The sequence below is a fragment of the Arvicola amphibius genome, chromosome X, assembly GCF_903992535.2.
Source record: "Arvicola amphibius chromosome X, mArvAmp1.2, whole genome shotgun sequence".
In the NCBI taxonomy this organism is placed as follows: domain Eukaryota; kingdom Metazoa; phylum Chordata; class Mammalia; order Rodentia; family Cricetidae; genus Arvicola; species Arvicola amphibius.
In genome coordinates, this window is record NC_052065.1 from 6,218,158 (window position 1) to 6,227,528 (window position 9,371).

Genomic DNA, 9,371 nt, shown 5'->3' on the forward strand with positions numbered 1-9,371 from the left:
CCAGAAGAGAGCATCAGCTCCCCAAGAGCTGGAGCTATTGGCAGTTGTGAAGCACCCTGACATAAGCAAACTCAGGCCCTCTGGAATAGCAGCAAGCACTCTTACCTGCTGAGCCATCTCTCCAGCCTTCTTGTAAAGCAGGGTCAGAGTCATGTAACTGACTGGCGGGTTCCCTGGTAGATAAAGTCAAACATGCCGTGAGAATGAAACAAGGCATGAAAGTGCCCAGTGCTAATGGGAGAAGTTCTAGAAGTGGAGCCCTTCAGACTGGGCCCAGTGCTAATTCTGAACACTCTTAGCCTACCAGGGATGTGGCTGTGACGTGAGAAGTGGCAGCTGCTGGGCTGGGCTCAAGATGAGATTCTGGCCAAGGAGATGAGCTGCAATAAGCAATTCACTGCAGCGTCCCAGCCACTCTGAAATCTCTTTCAAATGAAGTCCTGAAATAGGACTGCGTTTCCACAGGCAGCAAGCTGCCAGCTTCAAAGGAAGAGAGTCGGCTTCCGAGACAGACAATCCCTTTAGTGAACAGCTAAGGCCGTGCCCAAGAGGGACAGATGTTTTAGAGGATGATGACAGTCCCATCCTGACACCATCCTTGCCTAGAGGTACTGGTAGGGAGAAGGCCTCGTAGCCCCTGTGGACTTGGCTGGCTATTTCCCCAACTTCCTGGGGCATGGCAGGAAGTCTCTTTCCTGTCTTCCCTCCCAAAGCTGAAAAGCCAATTTTTAACATTTGCAGGGGACGAGAATGTGGTCTCAGAAGACTTATCAGTGAATGCAGGCATTAATTTACTATTTAGCATACCCAGTTGAAAGGGAGTAGGCTGCCCTATGGTCTACTTGCCCCAGTTTTGCCAAAGGTAAGCTCACTCCCCTGGCACTGACACCAGTATTTGATCTTGGGTGAGAGAGTTGCCCTTTGTGTGCCTAAGTTTACCCATCTGCAAAAAAGAGTAAGAGACCTCCCAACTGGAACAGAATCTTTCTTTGGCAGTTAGGTGACCGGACCCTAGGACAACACCAAGCCATCTGTGTGTGTGTGTGTGTGTGTGTGAGAGAGAGAGAGAGAGAGAGAGAGAGAGAGAGAGAGAGAGAGAGAGAGAGAGAGAGAGAGAGAGAGAGAGAGCGCTAGGCTATGTGTCCAGTAGCTTCAGGTGAAATTCTTCCAGGTTAGTCTGCCCTTCCTCTCCAGCAAAGGAAAGTGTGGGTGTCAGACCTCAGCTTCTCAGATAGGTAGAATGTGAATGCTTCTTGTAGAACAAAAAGGAGAGCCCACCAATCAAGAGGCAAGAGAAACACTTTGCCAGTTGATTGATGCCATTTATTTCTGGACAAGATGACAGGAGGTTTGGCCTCTCTTTCTATAAATACAGTGGAGCCATCTCTCCATTCTATTGACTTGTGCATAAGTCCAACAAATCACCTTTGACTTTTTTGCTTGCTTGTTGCCAAAGGGGACAGCTATCTCCCATCTCTCCCAGTGTGCCATTCTCTTTCAAGGTGACTCCAGCTTTTGAAGTCCCTGCCATCTGCCATGTGCAGCTCTGTACTTTGCAGGATGGAAGAACATCATGTTCCCAGAATGCCTTCTGTTCTCCCAGACATGGCCATTGATAGTTCTGCTTGTGAAGAAAAAGCAGCACTTTTACCTCAGAGCCCAGTCCCCCTTGTCTGTCTCCATCAGAAAGCCACTTAGGAAAAGTCATAACCTTGAGTTACTGGGAGAATTCTCAGAGGAATGAGATCAGTTACTAAGACTAGCTTCCAATCTTATGCTGTGTGCCTGATTGATGATAGGGAGAATTTTCATCAGAAAGCTATCTTTCTAAGAGAGTATATGTGTGTGCATTTTTAAGGGACTATAATGCCTTCTTAGAGGGACTGGAATCAATAGAACCAGTGAACTCTGAACTTGTGTGCCTTTCCCCTTGCCTCACTGCAGTTCAAAAATGTTCTGAAAAATGAGCAAATGTGTCTGAAGGCATGTACAGCATAGCAGGCCTTCCATGGCCAGGCATCGCTAACTAAGCACATAGAAACTTGGGCATGCACAGTGGCGGATAACAAGCAGCCTGCTCATTTCTGAAGCCCTCAGAGGAAGGGACACTGAGCAGGCTGCTGATCTGAGAGTTCTTCATGCTGATCTGTTGACATTCACATCTCAGTTCTAAATCTGGTGGCTGCTGAAGCCTTCCACCTCCAGTTAGGTGCCAAGCTTTGCAAAGGACAGGACTTGGGGTTGGCCATGTTGCATCTTCATTGGGCACAAGGGATAACTGCTTCCATAGCTCGTGTGTATGTGTGTGTGTGTGTGAGAGAGAGAGAGAGAGAGAGAGAGAGAGAGAGAGAGAGAGAGAGAGAGAGATGGGGGAGAGTGCATGTGTGTAGATGTGTGCACTGGTGCACATTTAGAGGCTAAAGGAAGACATTGTGTGTCCCTTATCGTTCTCCACATCCATCCCTTGAAGCAGGGTCTCACTGGGTCTGGAGATAAGCCAGAAGCTAGTGAGCCTCCGGTTTCTGCTCTCCCACATGCCCCACTCGTGTGTGCCTGCATCCAGGTGCACACATGATGTTGGAGCTAGAAGTGTGTGTGGCTGCACCTGACCTTTTCATGAGTTTGGGGGTCTAAACTCAGGTCCTTCTTGCATAGCAATCACTTTGACCTGCTGAGCCCCAGCACCACCCACATCTCCTATTTTGAAGGATCACCCCAGCTGCATATTCAGGATGGACTTACGAAGGAGAAATAGTAGCAATTGACTCAGGTCTCATGGCTATAGCATCACTTTTGGCCAAATGTCTCGGTTCTTATTTGCAAGTCACAGACTCAAACTCTAGCTGGGTGAATACAAACGATGTTCCATAAAGAAGCTTGGCTAAGTCACATATCACCAGGATCAAATCTCCAGATTGCTCACAGGCTAACGGATGCCCCTGATGCAGGAGACTGCCACCAAGACCAGTTGTGCCACTTCTGCCCTTCTGGAAACTGATTGGAGGGGTCTCCACCTGCCATTAGCCTGGACAGCAGTCACAAGCTGCCAGTACAAGGCCTTGGGCAGGAATGCAGTGTCAGCTGGTGGAAGAGGCCATTAGCTGGGCCTCTGCCTGCCTTCTACAGTTGGGGCAGACTCAACCTCACAATGTAGGGATAATGAATAGGGCTGAGGCCTGCCATCTGAAACAGATGTCATTCCAGCCAGGCGTCTAGTTTTTGTGCTGTGTCCAGAAAAGAACCCCTAGATCCCCCACTAACCCCCAGGTGTCTGAGCCAAACAACTGGCCATGGAAGTTGTGTGGCAAGAATGCAAAGAACACATGGGAATGCCACCCCTGGCTGGAAGCTAGACAATTGGATGGTCTCTTTGGAAGTACAACTGCCAAGTCACAGTTGTTAGATCACCACTGGTATCTAGGGACAACCTCCCTCCCCCATCACCACATAGTCGTTAGCTTCCAGCGAGCTGTCATGTACCCATCCAACAAAGCTTGGGGGAGTTGCTGATGGGCCACACATTCTTCGTGACCACAAGCCCAGTCCCATTAGGTTCTCTGGACCCTGAGTGACAGCCCATCTGGAACAAGATGCAAATGATTGTCACATCTTTCCTTCTAAGCCACTAGCCAGCTGGGGGATTTAAAAATAAAGAATTGGAACAGAATCCTGGTATAAGCCTCTCTCCTGACAGTGTGAATAATTTTCCCCAGCTGTCACCAGGACCCGCTCCTGCCTTCTTATGAGCATGGGAGGCCCTCCCCTTGGCTAGAGGGAGGCACAGCTATCTAGAGGAGGCTTCCTCCTCCCCCAGCTCCCTCGCCTTGTCTGGAGAGGCAGGCACCAGCTCCCCTGCATTTCTTTCCTCCTTATTAAGCACAATCTGCTGAGCTCCAGTGCAGACTGGCTGAGAGGTTTGGAACCGGCACTGTATCAGAGGAGTCCTCTGTACAGGGATTGAAGTGGCTGCACTGAGTGGGTCCTGTGACCCAGAAGGGTTGGGCTCTTGTGGCCTCAGCCCCTCCTTTTCCTACCCAGGGCCTGGAACTCATGGAAGACCTGCTCTGCTGATTGCACACTGAGGGGAAGGGTGGCACCAGCTGGCCACCAGCTTGGTCCTGCCAACACATGTATGCTGGTGCCAAGATAGACGGGCTGGGGTTCAGAGGCCCTGTGTTCAGTAAGTACACAAATGTCACCAGTACGAGAGAGGTCAAATGAAGGGATCAGAGGGAGCCTGTTTGCCTGGGCACTCCCAGTGCAGGCTTCTCGGTGTAAACAATGCTAGAACTGCAAGGTGTGCGCCTGAACAACAGAAGAAACAGCAACGTGCTGCAAGACAGTCTGGTAGCCGCTAGCTCTAGGCCAAGGGGATGCACAGGTTTCCGGGGGTGGAGCACAGCGTACATCCTCTGTTACTTAGTGCCAGGCATCCCACTCCTGGGCACATACCAGGGCAGCCATGTTTGCTCAGCAATGCAAGAGGGTAAGGGAACCACCGGCACTGCTGGGAAGAGTTCGCATGGTACCAGGCATGCTTCTTCCTCCAAACCCTCCCTGTGTGATGGGTGCAACCCCCTGCAAGATGATTAGTAAAGCACCTGTAGCAAGATGGGGATCCTGGAGCCACAGCTGCTTGTCAAAGCACAGTGTTCTATAGATAGTATAGCTGCATGAGGCCAAGCCATCTCTGTCTCCTGTAGTTTAACCAAGGGGGTGAGAGCCAACCCCCACTCCTCCCTCTCCCCACCCCAAGCAATAAAGGAAAGAGTAATTAGATGTGTTTGGGTGAGATGAAATGAGCCACGGACAAGAATAAAGCAGAGAGGTGAAAAGGGTGGGGCCTGTGGTATGGCAGGATTGGAGAGGGTCTCTGCTGATGCAAAACTTGGCCAGAGCTAAAAGAAGTGAGGGCCTGGGCCAGGCAGCAGATGGGGAAAGAGTGTTAGAATGAGCAGCCAGTGCAAAGTTCCTGAGGCAGAAGAACAGCCAAAATGTTCAAGGAAGCCAGGGATATGGGAGCATCCACTTTGCTTTTTGTCTCAAGTCACTGGGCCATTTGAGCAGAGGCATGACATAAATGCTTCCTGGGAGACTTGCTTTAAAGAGAATCAGAACAAGGAGGGTAGCTAGAGACAGGGGAGGAGGGGTCTGCTTTACACTGCACTGGCAAGGAGTATATCTATGAGAAGGTAAGGAAGGGGCAAGTACCCAGAGTGGCTGAACTTGCACCATGCGGGCGATGCCCACAATTTCTAGGAGCAGTGGCTCTGCCTTGGCAGCTCTGTCAGGTAAGATTCTGGCAGCTGGAGATGGCAGTGAGTTGAAGGCAGAGAGAGGGTAGAGTCCTTCCTATACGCTTCAGCTATCTTTCCTACTCAGGCCTAAAGACCCCAGTACTCCTAAGAACCTTCCCATGCACACAGAGCCATACATATCTGCACGTGCATGCGTACAGACCAAATGCCTAGTCTAGGCCCCTCAGGTGAGGCTGCACTTGCTATGTGGTCAAGGCAACAAAGGAGACAGTGACTGGAAACCAACCCTGGGCCGCTGGAAACTTCTGCTCCTACCTGCCCTTTCAAGATGTTTTCCTGTCTCACACCTGGTGTACTTCAAGCCTCTGATGTCCCCAAGCATCTGTGTGCCCTTCAAGCCAAGAGGCATGAGTTGCAGGCTTTGAACTGAGGTCTTTGCATTTTGCCAGTTGCTCAAAGGCTGCTCCCGTGCACTTTAACTGCATCACTGGGCTGCATTTTAAATTTGATGTAACCCCCCCCACACACACAAAAAGGCATATTCAGAAATAAAAGAGAAAGCAAGAAAGAAATGGGAGTCACTCACCAAAAGAAGGGAGGCCCTCCCTGAAGGAAGGTGGCCATAGGGAACATTCCAGAAGGTTAGCCAGGAGCATGTACCTTGAGGGGTAGAGGAAGTGGAGATGAGCAGAAATAGTCTAGGACAAGAGGACTGGCTCTCAGGAGGCCTTGGAATAAGTGGCCCAGTCCTGTGAGGTGTTTGCCTGGTATTCCTTGGGGTACTGGAAAAGCGAGGGAGGCAGAGCTGGTTTCATACGTGGTACGCATACTCCACCCACTCTACACCTTAAATCCAGCCTGGCATTTTGCAGTCATGTTAGCAAATGAGCTGCCAAGAGCACACAGTGTCCTGTCATGGCTCATGACCCCAGCATGCCCAGCTTTTGCTGGCCTCTAATACACAGAGATCAGGGAATCCTGGCTAAGTGTCTAGAGCTCGGCTGAGACCATTCATTTCTCCAAGTTGCCCTTCTCTCAAAGACCCACTTGAAGGTCAGAAGAAACAGCCGAAACTCTTAGCCAGGGTCTCTGTATTACTGTGTAATATAGACACAGTCAGCCTAGATACCTTGACTAGGTGGTAAGCCTTTGGCACCGCAGTAAGGGAGACAGCATTTAGTTTCTGATCTGGGCCCTAACTTCACTCACTGCCTGATCCCTGCCCTCCATTCTGTCTTCTCCAGAGGATCTGCCCGCAGACACATCTGAATTCCAGCCCCGGTGCTGCTTAGAGCACCTCTGACTAGATATAATCTCTCAGTTCCTCGGTTTCCTCTTCGGTGAAATACTATGGTGATTACATGAGCAATCTCTGTGTGGCGGGTCTACAAGTCGGGCAGACAATGAATGCAGGCAAAGGTGAATGCAGAACAATGCTATACTGTCTGTGAATCGCAGACCTATGGTGGAAGCTCAAGAGCCAGTTGTAGATGTCACTCTCTACGCCACCCACCTAGATCTGCAAGCACTTCTGTGCTTGGAAAAGCAGGCCAGGACGCTTCTGAAAGAGAAATTTGCATCCAGATATGTGACCCTTGCACTACCTCTAAACTGGTGACTCAGCTCTCCCAGTGTGTTTACTCCGTATGCAAATGGTGATAATTTGCATCATGGGAAGTTTTGGCTGGTCTTACAAAACAGCTAGTAGAAACAGAGTGAGAGGTTGGACTCTGGGGACCCCAAGCTGGCCTACCTGGTGCGAGGCCAATTTAACCGTCTGCTGTGAACACCTAGAATGGCCAAGGCCACGTCCTGTGCTCCACTCTGCAGGTCTCTCCCCTGCAGCCAGAGACAGCATGGCACTAGGGAAGGGGAGCAGATTCTGAGCTCCCCTTTCAGGTTTAACTGACATGCTTTCTTCCTCTTGGCACTAGGCACCCAAGGAGGGCTGGAGCTGCCTGCCTGCCTTCCTTGAGACAAACATGGATGCTCTTAAAAGAGAGAGTGGAAATGCCAAGATCGTCAGCGGGTTTGAGAGCCCTGGATAAATCCAGGTCTCCCCAAAGAAAGCCTTGGATAAATCCAGGTCCCCCCCCCCCCCCCCCACACACACACACATTCAGCAGGAAGAAAATAGCCAAAAATCTAAGCAGGAAGAGAAGAATCAGAAATCTAGGATTAGCCAGTTCAGTGATTGTGTTTCAGGAACAAGCTGAAGATAAAGTTAGATTGTAATCTTGAGAATAATCTTGAGAAACAGGGAGTTTCCCCCTTGTGATTATCATTGGTATTTTGGAATACTGTGTTTCAGGACCTAGCTGATTATGACCCTGAGAGTGATCTTGAGAGGCAGGGAGTTGCCCCCCTTGTGATCGTCACTGGTATTTTCGGAATTTTCTGTGATACCCTCCCTACCCCCTTGGATCACTAGGCTGTGGTTTCTTCCCTTAAAAACCCCTTCCCTCGGTCACTCGGGGTCAAACTCTTCCCCTGCGTGGGTTATGAGTCTCGGCCCCAGTGCACTGGTTCCCACCTCATCCCATTAAAGCTCGTGTGATTGCAGCAAGGATGGTCTCTCGTGAGTTACTGGGGGGGGGTCGTGTTATCCCAAGACTTGAGTGAGAGTCTCCCCAACACTGGGGGTCTTTCAGGTTAAGTGTTTGCCAATCAAACTTCGAGAACCTGAGTTTGGGTTCCCAGGACCCATGTGAAGCTGTATGCTGTAGTACCTCAGACAATGAGATGGGAGAATCCCAGAAAAGATGCAAGGAGAAAGACTACTAACCAAAGTCGTCAAGGTCAAATTAATTAAAGCAAGCACTTTTATTTGTGTAAATGGGCTGCCTCGCCTAAGGTGGGATTCAGGAGGTCAGCATTGTAGATGGAGAAGATAAGGCTTTTATAGCTCAGGGGTAAGAAGTTTCCAAATGGGTTTGTCAGGCAAATAAAAAGCACAAGTTGTAAAGACCTGAAACAAAGATGCGGTTGCAAGGTAGTCATAACAAAATAATAACAAGGTAGTCATAACAACTTTTTGAAACAAAGACATGATTGCTGTTCCTGGAACAGGCAGTACAGAACCATTTGTAGTTAAGGTTCAGGTAGGGCATAGACCAATCCTTGAGAAACAGAGGTTTAATCATAAGCAGGAAAAAAAATCTAGTTTGTCTTTACTATAAGATGGCTCTTAAGCCTAAAATGGAAGCAGGCTGGTTCATCAAGCTTGTGGGCCAGGTAGCCTGGCAGAAGCAGCAGTGAACAACAGAAAAAGACCCTCGCTCAAACAAAGTGGCCACCAAGGACTGACAGGGGTTATCCTCGGACCTCCACACTGTGCCTTACAGCACAGGTGCCTGCACTCTCACATGCACATGCTCAGACGGTGTGCACATGCGCGCGCACACACACACACACACACACACATACACACACCATAAACATAGAGAAGGAAAAGAGCTGCAGGAATGAACCTGGAATTCAGGGAGAAGGCTGGGGAACCAGACTTTGCCTTTTGTCTGGGCCACTGGGCACCCTTAGAACACATGGGGTGGGGTACCTGATTTACCTACCAGGGCCAACTGCAACTATGGAAGGATGAGGTCATGGGTACACAACAAACAGAACAACTTTTCCTCAACCTTCTGTCCTGACCCCCACAACCTTGGGCCGGGAGAAGTGCCCAGCACCAGAAGTGTTACAGAACACTGGTCCCAGATCAAGCCATGCATATTGCTGTGTGATGTTTGAATGAAAATAACCCCCATAGCCACAGGAAGGTAAGGCCTTGTTGGAGTAGGTGTGGCCTTATTGGAAGATGTGTGTTACTGGGGGGTGGGCTTTGAGGTTTCAGAAGCTTAAGCCTGTGGTTCATTCTCTCTTCCCGATGCCTATGGATCCAGATGTAGAACTCTTGGCTCCTTCTCCAGGCCCATGTCTTCCTGCACACCGCCATGCTTCCTGCCTTGATGATAATGGACTGAACCTCTGAACTGTAAGCCAGCCCCTTCAAATGTTTTCCTTTATAAGAGTTGCCGTGGTCATGATGTCTCTTCACAGCAATAGAAACCCTAACTAAGACAGGCTGCCTGCAATGCCACAGCGACTGGCTCTGGG